The 15807-nt window shown below is 37.4% G+C and overlaps 1 protein-coding gene and 1 long non-coding RNA gene across 2 annotated transcripts in view; both read left to right on the top strand.

The window, feature by feature from the left end:
* Window positions 1-15807, top strand: part of LOC130551129 (myosin-6) — a gene marked incomplete at its 3' end in the record, with an annotated part of 37811 nt that overhangs the window by 7350 nt on the left and 14654 nt on the right. The window lies entirely within an intron of this gene.
* On the top strand, window positions 821-10483 carry LOC130551128 (uncharacterized). The gene is made up of 3 exons (XR_008962541.1): window positions 821-953; window positions 2460-2523; window positions 10159-10483. It is a non-coding gene; the product is annotated as an uncharacterized LOC130551128 (long non-coding RNA).

The raw sequence follows: 15807 nt of genomic DNA, 5'->3' as shown, positions 1-15807 counted from the left end.
ACGCTGGGAGTGAGCGCAAACAGTGGAGGCACAGCAGGCAAAAACGCAGGCAGTGAGCGCACACATCCCGGGCAGCTGCCTAAGATTGCAGCGGTATGAGCTTGGCTGTGCTGCAGCAACAACAAACGATCAACCCGTGTAGTCTTGTGGGCGTGGTCGCAATTTGAAAAATGTAAATCCTTTTTATTGCAATGTAAGAAGTTCCACTCTCCAAAAACAGCATGTTTGGAGTTTGATTGGATAATAAGAACAAATAACTGGCCATTGTGGCCAAAGCGCTCCGTTTGACTTTTCCGAGATCTTCTACTCTTCCCTGTGGACGACCTCTGACCTACTTTCTGTACGATCTGAATTTCTGCGTTTTGAATTTTAGAAAATTGAATTTGATGTTCCGAATTTCTTCTTCATCTTGAAAACGTGAGGCTGTAAAAAAAACTGGATATTTGCAATCTAAGAATTCAGAGCAAAAAATATGTTGTTTGAAAATGCATGCCTATAAAACTCTGCCTTAAAAAAAAGCAATCGTGTTAAATTTCAAATGTTTAATATTCAAGTAAAAAAATCTAAAATCTAATTCAAAACTATTTTAACTCCCATATAATATTCAGTTTTGTTAAAAAAACACTTGTCAATAATTCAGATTTACGAAATTCAAATTCAGATTGTTTTGTCATATTTCTGGCTCCATATGAATCTGCATTTGCAAATCGTCACACGTGTATGGATTGCTTTGAATATGTGTGTGGTATTTTTGAGATGTTCCTGCCATGGTCAGATTCACACGTGTCTTTTTTTGAAGGACGGCTTCTTTATCCAATCACATTGCGTTTATAATCCACCAATCAAACACTACTTCCTGAAGTGACTCGAGAAGCTCAACGCTGCGCACAGTTGTGTGCCTGCATCAGTTCAAAAACAGAGAGGGGCGCTTTTAGCAAGACCACACTCAACAAGTAAGTAAAGTTTACTTTTTATACCTGATGCCACTCTATATCTCATAAAATATTCATAAAGCTTGTCTTTGTTACTGAGCTGGCGGTGTTGAATTGAAGGTGAACATGTTTGAACTGGTATTTGTAAGAAGACTGTTGCAGTAAATATTATCTGTCTGCAATATCGGAGGCTGCACTCTTAGGGACGCAATTCTGGGGACGCACTTCTAGGACCCTAATTGTTTTTTACAGCGCCACCTATCGAATCGGAGTTAGGAGAGAACCGTAATACCAAGGACCCTAGTTTTTGAGGACCGAAAAAGTGCAACCAAGACAGTATATCCACCCAATTCTAATTACTTAGTTTTTAAAAGGTTTATTACACCCAAATACTATATTTCATGCAATTAAACCTTATTGCTAATAGCTGAATGTTATTATTATTGTGACTAACTAGCATAATATAATAAGTAAAAAAATAAAATAAACAAGAAATCATGGTATAGCCTTTTCAGTCACTAGATAAACCACATTTCAAGTACAGAGTGAAGACACAATGATGACTCTTTAGTTGAGGAAAGGATCTCCCTTCTTGCATTGTTATGTGTTTCTTGAAAAAGAGAGAGTCCAATAGGTCAAATAAAAATCTTTAAGTTCATTTAATATAACTAAATAGACTTAAATTAGGCCGAAGCCTAGTACTTGACCAATTAATTTATTAATCTTTTGTCATACTACTGCCTGCACTGAGCTGTGTCCTTGAATAGACTACACAGTACATTACAAAATCTACGTGGTATTTTAACAGTCAATTATTACGATGTCAAATGTAACAATCAACATTACAGAAACATGCATCGTGGGATTAACAAATTGACTGAGCACGAGACAATTAAAACATTAAGATTAATTTAAATGACTTAAAATGGAAAAACAATGAGTAATTAACAAGGTTTCACAACGAAGAGTTCTACCGTTTATTGTGCTGGCTAGGTCTAGAATTAATAATCATCCCATAGTCACAAAATCAACATAAGATTGCCAGTCGTTCTACAGTTTCGTTAAATGAATATACTTACAACTCGTTTTACAGCATTAGAAGCTTATATTGTGGCTATATATTGCATTCAAGGCTATTTAGCAACTCACTTCGGCTACATTAACTTTCCAATAAAATGTTTTTAGTTTTTATTGTTCAACATTAATTCAAATTTGACACTCACACTCTGATTGTCATCCATTCCGGAAATGCACTCGATTCACTCTACTCGTCACTTCCTTTGTCGCAGGGTCCTAGAAATGCGTCCCACAGAAATGCGTCCCTGAGAGTGCAGCCTCCGATATTGCAGTAAGATACTACTCATTGCAGTTGCAGTTACCAGAGGCTTTAAAATACAGTCGCCACACTTTGACAGTCTGTTTGAACAAACCCCAGAAGCTACAGTATTTGCAGCCAATGCTAAATATTAACACATTAAATGCACTGATACATAAATCTGAGAAAGCTGGCAAAATATATGCTTTCAGTGACGGTCCGTGACTTCTCTTCCGGGGAGGCTTCATCAAATCTCTTCATGGCTAATCAAACCATGTAAGTAGCCCGTCATGTGTGTGGCTCCTCATGTCAATATTGGGTGCGTTTACACTTGGCATTAACATGCGACCTTATCTGGATGTTGTCCACATACACATTGAAAAGACAAGTGTAAACGCGCTTCTGATCGGAATGTCATCCGATCAGCGTGTCCTGATCCAGAGGTAGTCGGGGACGCATTGTGATCGGATCTCAGTGTAATGTAAACGCAATCCAGACGGTTTATCTACATCTACCGGGACAATTTCACAGAAAACCCCGCCCGGTATCATTATTCTTTCGTCTGTCCGAAGCCTCTCAGACTGCGGAGCAGCTGACAAATGCAGCAGAAAGTTTACTCTTGCTCCCGAGCGTTGCACAGTCGTTCATTTTCCCACGAAAATATCATGGATACTTTAACCTACAGAGGATTTATGTCAAATCACACGAGATGTTTTACTTGACCACTTCAGCTGTATCATCGCTGTATTTGTGACTGCCATGAATGGCGTTGACTCGCACACACCCCAGCCAACATTTTTTTGTGGGGCCAATGTAGGCCCAATATGGGCTTGAGGCATGGGCCCCAAGTGGGTTTGTCCACGGGTTCCATGTCGGCCCTATGTGAATTAGCCCATATGAATCCTACGTAGAATCTGAGTGGGGCTCATGTGGGACCCAATTGGGCAACATGCATAAGGCCCATATTGGTCCCACCTTATAAAGCCCATGTGGATTAAACCAAGGCCCTGTATGTTTAATGGAGGTGTATACTTGTACAGTGTATACTTGAGTGGTTATAGATTATGTTTTTTGAGGTTTCCTACCTGGACAGTACAATTTTTGTTATTGCTAAATTGTAATTGACCTTTCAAATTCTTATGCTCTACCAAATACAATGCAATTTTTTCTGATTAATTATATACTTTAAACTCAACTGAACAAAAAATATTTTGAACGCTTAAACTGCTGACAGTCTGATGTTTTGTGCCAGACTGCGTTAAGGGCTCTTTTTCCACCCCTGTCTCTTGCTCCAGTGGTTTCAGTCCACACCTGTAACAGAAGAACACAAATACGGTTATTTGATATGTCCAGCATCATAGTTTACAGCACAAATGAGTACTCTACATGCTATCAATTTAATGTCAAACAATTCAAAAATGCACCTCACAATAACAGAATTATTAGTTGACAAGTACAGTATATACTATAAACTGTTATGAACAATCTGTTATGTGTAGTCTGCATAATGAAGGCAAAGATGCTGCATCTATGTGCAGATCAATCATTTAACCCGCCTGGGGTCCGAGTGGGTTTTAAATCCTGGAGATATTTTGTCATGTCCTGAGATTTGTGCTTTTTAGTAATGCACCCATATTTGAATACATTGTTATAAGTGGTGGGACATTATCACGTCGTGCTGTCAATCACTCTCTGGTAACGTTACGCTGAGAACCCTCAAAGGCTTTTCATTTATAATTAGCACTACACGAACAAGAAATATCACGCAAACAAAGCAAATACAACAAATCCGTGTTATACGATGTACATTGTCAGTAAAAAACAAGGTTCTTGAAGAACGCATTACGTATTTAAAATGTAATGGGAACTAGCATTCTAGCACTACACAGGCTGCAGACAACGATAGCGCGGGCTGCATAAATCTGGTCTCAGAACAGATTACAATTTATGTCCTAACATTACATCGTTTCTGACATCAGCCTTTTGAGCTTTAGACGTCTGAGGAATTAAAAAGAATGGCATTAAATGGTTAAATATCGTAAATTAGTGTCACTCATCATAGGCTGTGGTAAAGTCAATTAAATTTTACCTCAGGTGGAAAAATGGCAGGTACACGCAGGCTTACAAAATGCAAAGGAAAATAACGGTCAAAACAGGGTTCCCGGTGCTTGATAACACGGATAACAAAAACACGCTTCAGAAAATATGAATTTTACCTTTCTTATTTTTGATTTTTCCAGTCCCGACTCGATAAACTTGCTGCTCGGTCGAGTTGCCAGCGCGCCACTGCTCTGCCAAAGATATCCTTCCGCCGATAAAGAAACTCCTCTGTAGTTTGATTTATTTATTTTATTTAAATCATAGCTGTCATTTAAACATTCAACATTTTCAACAAAAGAATATTTAATTATGTGATATAAGAAAAATCTACCAAAACTCAGGAGAACTACTTTGTCAAGCGGAACAAAGTGTTCTCGGTCAGGGGTGTGCTCGACTGCATCACTTGCGCAAAGCAATCAGGTTTTGACATCAAGATACCGCAACATCGTTTCTAGGCAAGTGCTTCCTAATCGATCTCACGGTAGTGTGACGTAGGCCGGTCAGTCTGCGCAGCTATCACGAAGTCGAAAGTATCTGTCACATTGAGCAAGAACGTCGCTTGTGAGACTCATGTAAATTGACCTGGATATCTGCATTTATCTATCGTGGTTGATTTTCATACAGTTAGGACAGTGAATACTGATACAGGCCTATTGAATGAATTAACAAAAATATTCTAGAAACTCCGACCATTTGCATTAAATACATAACAAAATCAGCCTAAATATCTGAGATATTTGTATGTTAAAAGGATTATCAACCAAATATAATAACTTTTAAAAGTTCAAATGCATAATGTATTTTAAGCATGAAATCATATTCCCACTTGGAGCCCATGAAGGTCTCATATGGGCAAAGCTATGTGGGACCCATATTGGTATCCCACACGGGGCCCATATGTTTTGCCCATCTTAAACCTATGCCCATGTGGAGCCCATATCACCCAGATAAAACCCATATGGGGCCCATATACCAATGTTCAAATGTACGCATTTAAAGGAGTTTAAAGGCATAATATGTATTTTAAGCATAAAATCCGTGTGCCCACATGCAGCCCATAAAGGTCCCATAAGGGCAAACCTATATGGCACCCACATTTGTAATCCCTGATGGGGCCCATATATTTTGCCCTTTTTTAGCCCATGCCCATGTGGAGCCCATGTCGCCCAGATATAACCCACATGGGGCCCACATACCAATGTTGGCTGGGACAGCGCCAGCTGTGTTTTAAAACGCATCATTTGTTTATTTTCATGTCACAGACACGAATGGCAACACTATACCAGCTTGTTTCTAACATAGGCCTACGTGTGTGTGTGTTTACTGTAGCCTATACGGCGTAATCAACTCTCCGGTTCCCCGAGGGCTGCTGCCGCTTGTGTCTCGTACGGCTCTCACTAAATCCTTGGTGTTTCGAGTCTGACGTCATCACCCAAACGTGTTTTTTCATCAATTTTAACAATCATAGGTAGTTTAGATGGTTTTAGTAAGGTTAGGGTTAGTGTGTGGGTTAGGGTTAGTGGTGGGCGGATCGATCCTGAAGTATCGATACTTTTGATACTGAGGTTGCATCGAAAAGGATCGATCCTAACATTAAAATATCGATGCTAATGTGTTTTTAGTTTTTACTACTGATTTTATTTATTTACTAATGTAGCTAATAATTGTATAATGAAGAAAAACTATTTCCCATACACCTAGTTTTGCACACGTTGCTCCTCCCTGCCCTGCTGTGTTTTGTAGTCCGCTATCACGTGACTCAGCAGCGCCAAGCGCGTAGACGCTGCTGCAGCCAGCGAAAAGAAGAGGAGCATCGTTTGGAGTTTTTTCACCTCGGTGAATAAAAACACTGCGAACTGCGATGTATGGCAGTGGGCCTTTGGGGGTAAAAAGCCAAAGATTGAAAGTACTTTATTGTTTGAGACACAAAGTAAATAAAGTGCTTAAATAATAGTGTGCAGTTTGTTTATAAATTCACTTAAAAAAAGTGTAATGAAAGGGAAACATGTTAATTTGTTCTATTATTTTGTCTAAACAACACTGAACCAAATCGGAAAAGCAGTTTTAAAATCTATATTCTTGAGTAATAATTTTGTGCACTTTGGTTTTTTTAAAGCTAGAGATTAGTATTGGGATAACGAGAAATTGTTTTGTTATATATCGTTTTTCTGTTCTGTTAATCTGTTATTGTTACTATTTTCCAGTAATAATTTGGTGCAAAATTCATGTTTGCAAATTCGATTACAGGAATAAATAACTAAATAAATAGATTTATTTGGTTTAAATGATGTCCAGTGTTTTAACATCTACATGATTAATTACCCTACAGGCACATTAAGAGTACAAATCACAAAATATTTTAGTGGTCATGAAAATGTATTCAGATTTAGCATATTAATGATGCATTCATCTGATAAATCATGACATTTCATTTGCAGGAAAGTAAATGTAAGTTCAAGTGAATGCTTTTTAAAAGTAAAAAGTATTGGTATCGGTATCGAAATCGGCAATACTGGCCCTGCATTTACTTGGTATCGGATCGATACTAAATTTTACAGTATCGCCCACCACTAGTTAGGGTAAAAGTTTCATAAGACTTGAAACACCAAAGATTTAGTCAAAACCAACAAGCCACGCCCACGGATCTGACTTGAAAGTACCGTCCCCGGAAGACAGATTAAGCGGCAGATGGGCAGCTTGAAATGGAGCTCTGAATACACCGTATATCATTTACACACAGAAACAAGATTGTATAGTGTTGCTTATAGCTGATGTCAGTAAGCACGATATTTAGGGCGCAGACCAAAGAAACGACGCGCTGTCACTTTCAGCCGAACCAACCCAAATAGACGAGAACGATGTAAGTGGTCGCTTTTGATCATAGGAATTTAGGCCTGCGTCCGTGTGTGCGCGCGAGTGAAACCCGCCACAGCTCAAGTACAAAAGCTTGTGTCATTTTACAAACGTCCTTTGCTTATACTTTCATATGATCATTAATCGTTTTAACCATGGTTTACTTCCCTCCGCTGCCTCGATTTCAACATGGCTGCATATCAAATCTGTAACATGCTCATCCTCCCCGTTATACGTGTTGTGTGAAATCTCCCCGCACCGGGGCTATTTTTAAATTGCAGGCTTATTAAAATAATGGGCGGGAAACTATAGCGATCCGATCACATTATCCAGATGTGGAAGCCACTTAATGACAAGTGTAAACGCGCTGTGTCCTGATTGTCTGAAGATCCGATCTGCTTGTTCGGATCACCGAGATCGCATGTTAATGCCAAATATGAACGCACCCAAAATATGTTTTCGTCACGTCTCAAGAGACGCTCGCATTCACAACATACTCGCAAGACACTCTCTTAACACTTAACTATAATTACACACGAGACTAAGCTAGTATCTAGCAAACGCGAGCATATCTTTTATAATAAACCCTCTTGACGCATCTAAAGCATGCACGTATTTTGACACTATACGTGATTGCACATAGTTTTATTCATATTAATGTCTGAATGTTAGTACAGTCGTGTGAAAAAGGACCAACAATATGGGATCAGAATTGTTGCAATATTCTGAATAAATAAACTATGATCCGCAAATAAATATAGAGAGTTTCACAAACATTTTTTAAATCCACATATGCACAAAAAGCGAACCATAAATATATGTTAGACGTTCCACAAAAAGAAATCGAATTCACAAATAAATACAATGAGATTTGCAAATAAAAAATATCTACAAATTTATTTCAATGGCATTTATTTGTAGATCACTTTCTGCACATTTGTGGATCGCTTTCTGCACATCAACCGGTCCCGTCATCCCGGGACAAATCTTCCGCATATTTTCCGGGATCTCTGTATGAAAAGGGCTTTACTGAAATGCCATGTAATATGCAGTGCCTTTTGTGCATTTGTATGGAGAACCCATTAATTTGTACACTTAGCTTCAATTCATTTTTATTTGGCAATTTCATATTTTGCTTCATACTTTTTTCATCGAAGAGACAAGTTGTGTTGCCTCCCTTGCATTCTTATTGCCCCCGTTGTTTTTTATTTGCCAATAAATAAATGAAATAAACAGTATTTTAAAGATGTCCTATGTGTCATTTAAAAGGCAGCAATAAATACATAATTATAACCCAACAATATTGATTTATTTAGAACCAGGAAAAATGGAGACGTATATCGTATAACACGCAGAGCACTGCCACAACCCTTTTTATTAACTACAGTAAATTGATTATCTGCAGTTGTATACCAATATTTACTATGGTAAGGTTCAAAAACACAAATTTTACTAGGCCTACATCGTTTACTTTTGGGGTTGCTGTGTGAATTTGAGAATATATTGTGTGCACAAGATCATAGTCAAAGGATCGGCATCCTTTGTTGTGGCAAGAGTTAAGACAGTATACAGAACTGTTTAACCACAGCAGCAGAGATGATTCAGGAATGGGATAAACAGAGATGACTGATTAAATTACGTTTTATTTTGAATTATGAATGACATAGAAATTCACAGTGCTGATGATTTCCCCCACGTTAATTCTGCCATCGTTATACTGGTAGTAGCCTACACCGACAGCTGCAGTGCGCATTGCAATGCAAACGCTGCGCACCTTGAAACTCCACGCTGAGTGTGCGGCGCGAACTAGCTGCTTACCCATGCAGTATCGGGGAAACAGATTATATTTTATCGAATGCCAAAATCGGAATTTATCACTTTGGTACATAAAGACAATAAAACGGCTGGCTTGCAGCAGACCAAATCAGTCCCCAGTCACCGGGATTGTCCACCCCAGTCCGTGCACGCTGTTATCAAGTCATAAACATTTCAGTCGTTTGTTACTAACATACGGACAATGCATATAAACACAAACAATCATTACTGAGTAGTATAAAGAAGAGGCCATTCACATTTCTTAGTATATCACGCATTTTAGACCGCCACTAGCCGCCATGTTAGCTCCCTGAATCTTAGTGCAGAACAAAACGTGATTGGCTGAAGTTAGAACGTGCCCTATTGGACAACGAAAGCGGAAGTTACCCGATTGGCTTGCGTAGATAGTGGGCGGAGTCCACCTATTTGTGGATTGTGCGCGCGTTTTGACGTTAGAAATGTTTCAAAATCCACAAATGCACAGAGAGCCATCCACAAATGCGTGCACTGATCCACAAATGCGTGCAGCGATTCACAAATGCACAGAAAGCGATCCACGAATGTGCAGAAAGCGATCCACAAATGTGCAGAAAGTGATCTACAAATAAATGCCATTGAAATAAATTTGTAAATATTTTTTATTTGCAAATCTCATTGTATTTATTTGTGAATTCCATTTCTTTTTGTGGAACGTCTAACATATATTTATGGTTCGCTTTTTGTGCATATGTGGATTTAAAAAATGTTTGTGAAACTCTCTATATTTATTTGCGGATCATAGTTTATTTATTCAGAATATTGCAACAATTCTGATCCCATACAACAATGTTTCATTTTTTATATTTAAACAAATACGTCTCGAAACGTGTACATAATAATAAATTAATATAATCTATCATACCACACATGAAATGAACACTGTGTACTAATTTTTACAATTAAAGTCAATAGGATAAGTGTGACCCCTACAGGTCATCAGGCTAAGATGTAAAGAATTTGTGGTATCAGCATGTGCTTGTACTTTTTTCCACATGACTGTACATCATTTTTGACAATACCATTTTAATTATAAATAATTATTGTAATAATCATAATAATAATATGTATGTGTGTATATTTACAAAAGAGAATATCTGTTTATAGGTTGGAACAAACATCATTCAGTATCAGGAGCAATGGAAGACTTTCATGTTGGCTTGGGAATAAAACCGGTTCCTCTTAAGTCTTCGTTATTGTGGGATGAATGATGCTGGAGGAAGACCGTCTTTTACAAGCAGTTGATACATGTTGTATATTTGCATTTTTGAGTATGCCAAGCCTGGTGGTGCTGCAACATTTTTAGCTAGACTAGCCTCTGTTCTGTTTATTTATTTGATTCTTGTAAATTGATACTTAACTGCTAGTAACATTATGATCAAAGGAAGTACATTCATAAAACAACTGCAACCAATCTTATTGTATTGGAAATAAAGAATTATAAAGGTATTTCTGTTGTGCTTTATTTGTTTACACTGCAATCAAATAATAATATATAGGATGGATAAAAATAATAAACAACAAATATAACAATAAGAAAACTATAAATAACATGTTGGCAAAAATAACCCAACAAATTAGTTATTTCATAACCCAACTGATTGGGTAAAACTTGCAACCCAATATATTGTGTTAAAATAACCCAAGGGGTCTGTGCTATAGTAACCCATCTATGGGTTATATGTTGGGTTATTTTTAACCCAACTGTTTTTAGTGAGTAGAATACGTAACATAGTCGTAATTATATACTAATGCTTATGATAAGACATCCACATAAACATGCAATACAAGTAAATATCACACTCTAAAAAAAGGCTGGGTTAAAACAACCCAATTTGGGTTATTTTGGTAATCCAACTCTGGGTCAAATATGGACAAACCCAGCGTTGGGTTAAATCTTTGACCCAACATGCTGGGTTGTTTTATTTAACTCAACTATTGCTTAAAAATTACATTGCTGGTTTAAAACAAACCCGAAATATTTGAAAATAATAATAATAAAATCACAGAGAATTACTAGAAGCAACAGTAAGAATCAAAAGTTGAAGTTTTATTAAGGATCGAAATGCAAGAAAAAAGGAATTCATAAAAAGCATGCAATATTTTAATGTTCGATGAACAATAAAACAGAACATCAAAAAAATAAACAACATCAATAAATTACATTAGTTTAGATTTTAACACATACATTTAACAAGGTTATTAAAGTGGCACAAGTAAATATAAATAGTTCGACAACTTTCCACTTCATAAACTCATAACTTTTTAGAAATAGTTAACAAAGTGGCACGAGTAAAATGCTTTAGGGCAATTCCAGCGTTATGGATGTGACATAAAAACACTCAGAGAATGTAGTTGTTACCAATATACTGAACCATTTGTTTATATTTTACTAAACCTTTGTTGGTAGAACTGCACTTATATGATCAAATATCAGTCTATGCACAAGTTTTCTATTTAAAGAAAGGGAAATAAACATGCGTTTGGATGTGAAAAAAGGACACCGTTTTCGGGAGGCGACAAACTTTGTAGGATTTCTGTGAATTAAAATGTACAAACAATACCTTAACTTGAAGAGAGACCTCACATGGGTATTTGAACCACTAAATGTTGATATCGGTGAAGCTAGTACAGTAAAAATCTTTGGTAAAAACGTTATTTTCTCATGGTATTGGTTGACATTTGCAAGGAATGTATTAGTCTGAGAACTTTCCTCTTCATATGAACTCACAAAACAGTTTAAAGAGCGTTAGATGTTTTGGTTCCAGTACTGCTTGACCTGACATATCCACGGAGCAGTCTTACTGAAGAGGATCTATCTTTTCCTGGGAGTTAGTAGACAACAGTGTAGTGTGCACGTCGGGAAGTGGATGTCCAGCAGGAGGGTTTCTTTATCAATTTGTTCATCTATAAAGAGAAAAAGAGAGAAGAAAAGAGACAAGAAGAGAAGAATGTAAGAAAACTGGCCTACCCAGAGCACAATGGGTTATAATGAACATATAAAGAAACACATTTGCATTTTACCAAAATAAAGTTTACCGTTAAGCTTGGTATCAGGACATCGGAGTTCCATTCCTCTTTCTCCTGAACAGAATTATCCATTATTATTATTAGCTGTTATTCTGCACCCTGTCAGTGGGGAAAAAAGAAAAGTGGCAGAGGCTGTGATATATGGGAGGCAAATCCTGCCAAATTTAAATAAATTAATTAAACGATGAAAATGAAAACCAGATTAGCAATTTCATTATACACAACTGCGTGCACAATATGTGCCAAAATGAAAAATAAAATGAAATTATTTCATTTTCATTTTTACACTGACAATGCGTTGTCCCTGTCAAATTGAAAAAGAAAATACAATTGGTGATTTGACATTTCATTTTCACTAAAATCTCGACGCAAGACTGCCAATTTGAAAATGAAAAGGCAAATGTGAAAAATAAATTGTAAAAATATTTTTTACAAAGGTTTTATTAATGTTCACGCAATAATACTGACACAATTCAAATTAAAATGTAAACTTTGATTTTCATTTTATTTTCTCTTCTCTTTTATTTCATTGTCGTTTTCATTTTCTTTTTCTTGTTCACGGTCATGCAAATTACATGTTAATTAGTGGGTGTGGACGAGCGTCTGCATTACTGGGAACGCCCACAAAAAACGTCATATCCGTTTATTCGAACGAACGTGTGTAGACCTTGTCAGGCGCTTGGCCTTAGCGCTTTGTAATGATGACGATGACTGTGCCTGGTGCAATACCGAAAATTGTTGTGTGGTGTTCTGCATCTCTGATAAGTTAACAGACGAACAAACTAAAGCATTGGAGAGCCTGTATCTCTAGCGTGCCCTGAAACATGCCGGAGCGCGATTGTCCCCACTCCGCCGCTGACCTGCTCTTACACTGTACACGCGTACTTCATTCATTATGATTATGAGCCAATCGTTATACAAAGTGCTGCACTATGTTATGAATGCATGTTTTAAATGATGCGCCTGTTTAAATTCCTTGAAGTTCAGCTGTCATACCAAAAAACATCTAATACCTACAACACTTATAAGTGCAGGCCTGTGTCACCGCGCCGTGGGACAAAAAAAACATTCGAATGAATTAATAGTGTGTGCGTATTAGATGTTTTTTGCCATGACAGCTGAACTTCAAGGAATTTAAACAGGCGCATCATTTAAAACATGCATTCAAACATAGTGCAGCACTTTGTATAACGATTGGCTCATAATCATAATGAATGAAGTACGCGGGGCTGATTTAAACACATATGAGCCGCTCTTGTGATACCATAAGCGAATTGGTCTGCGCACAGCGCGCGTGAGGTTAAACACATCTTATCAACCTCAAACCGAACATTACGATGGATTCTATTGTGCTGAGAAAGATCGCTTTGTTTATGTTTTCTTAAAAGCAGTCACAGTGTAATGATGATAGCGTGCTCGGGTGCGGATGGTAATGTACAGTGTAAGAGCAGGTCAGCGGCGGAGTGGGGACAATCGCGCTCCGGCATGTTTCAGGGCACGCTAGAGATACAGGCTCTCCAATGCTTTAGTTTGTTCGTCTGTTAACTTATCAGAGATGCAGTACACCACACAACAATTTTCGGTATTGCACCAGGCACAGTCATCGTCATCATTACAAAGCGCTAAGGCCAAGCGCCTGACAAGGTCTACACACGTTCGTTCGAATAAACGGATATGACGTTTTTTGTGGGCGTTCCCAGTAATGCAGACGCTCGTCCACACCCACTAATTAACATGTAATTTGCATGACTGTGAACAAGAAAAGAAAACGAAAATGAAAACGAAAATGAAATAAAAGAGAAGAGAAAATAAAATGAAAATCAAAGTTTACATTTTAATTTGAATTGTGTCAGTATTATTGCGTGAACATTAATAAAACCTTTGTAAAAAATGTTTTTACAATTTATTTTTCACATTTGCCTTTTCATTTTCAAATTGGCAGTCTTGCCTCGAGATTTTAGTGAAAATGAAATGTCAAATCACCAATTGTATTTTCTTTTTCAATTTGACAGGGACAACGCATTGTCAGTGTAAAAATGAAAATGAAAATAAAATAATTTCATTTTATTTTTCATTTTGGCACATATTGTGCACGCAGTTGTGTATAATGAAATTGCTAATCTGGTTTTCATTTTCATCGTTTAATTTATTTATTTAAATTTGGCAGGATTTGCCTCCCATAGTGATAGGGCTCTAGTACGTAAAGTTAAATATAGACTTAAAAAATTAAATATTACAAACGTTAACACAACACTTAAACTAATTCGACTAACTCAGAAACACGTAGAATAATAAGACAAATGCTCGTTTCATATACCCAAAATTAATTATATCGCACGGTTAACCACTATACCAGGCAGCGGCATATTCCTGAAGCACTGGCCGAGATAAAGCTGCTCTCAGCGGAGCGAGTGCTGAACGACCTCTGACAGCCTGAAGCTCACATCTCCGACAGCTCTTAACAAATTCTCAAAGAGGCGTTATGTTTATATAAATCGCGTATTTAAGGTCTGGGTGTTGACCTCAACCTAATATAGATTCGTACCGAACTAAATGACTCACACAAGTCACACATTTCAGAGGAAATGTAGACCATAAAGGACGTTTTAATTATTCAAAAGCTGTAAGCTATAACGTGGGCATTCAGACTAACGTTAGCTAACCAAAGCTAACGAAGCTAGATGATACTTTTCAAACCTAATGTGAACCGCCGAATTTTGCATACTTATGCATTTTCTGATGTACAGTAATAGTTTTATAGATTAAAAACTCCCAAACATACCTTTTTTCTCCGAATAACAGCTGTTTTTGCTTGTTCCTGAGGTGATTCAAAATGCCCGCGAAGGTAGAGTTTGTCTGAGGCGTCGAGGGGGGGGGGGTTACTCTCTGAACTGTCACTCAATTGGACCCAACCGGTAACCCAACGATTGGGTTACACAAAAAACTACCCAACACTGAGAGAATAACCCAACAAAATGACCCAACAGGCTCAACCCAGTGGTTGGGTTAAAAAAACAACCCAGCATTTTTTACAGTGCAGTGGATGCAAGCAAAAATAAATACATTTGACAGTAATTGAAAAATAAATAAGGCAACAAACATCTTATTTGTTAATATATGAATGAATGAATGAAAAACTTTATTTCGAACATGTAAAAAAATACAATTTTACCTAATAAATAAATAACAAAATAATCTTGACTTATACATATCCGAAAAGGAGCAGGAAGAAGCAACTATCTGCTTGTATAACCCAATGCCGTATTAAGACCTCCATGGGCCCGGGGCTATGAATTACCACATGCCCCCCATAGAACGTGGAACGCATCTCTGCGCTTAAAAATGCGAATTCAGTGCTCAGAAATGTCTTTTAAAGGCACAAAGCAGAACACGAGGGTCTCGAGATGCGCTATTTATAACAAACGGCTGTCAATTCTATTATATACCAATAAAAAAATCTGTTTATCTTAAAAACATTTTTCCTGCTTTTGATGCAGGAAAAGTGCTTGATAATGTCGCTGAAATCCAGGGATCGGAGGATGTCACATTCCAGGGACATCAACGCTAGATTGTTGAGTCGTTCTTGCAACATTGTTGAACAAAGACTGTTTTTGACTAAAGACAGTTTGGAAAAAGAACGTTCCCCGCTGGCGTTAGTAACAGGCAATGTCAGGAAAATACTGAAAGCTATGTCCACATTAGGAAATATTTACGCATCTGGCAGAC

The sequence above is a fragment of the Triplophysa rosa genome, unplaced genomic scaffold (genome assembly GCF_024868665.1).
Source record: "Triplophysa rosa unplaced genomic scaffold, Trosa_1v2 scaffold65_ERROPOS296704, whole genome shotgun sequence".
Taxonomy (NCBI): domain Eukaryota; kingdom Metazoa; phylum Chordata; class Actinopteri; order Cypriniformes; family Nemacheilidae; genus Triplophysa; species Triplophysa rosa.
This window is presented reverse-complemented; position numbering and strand designations above follow the sequence as displayed.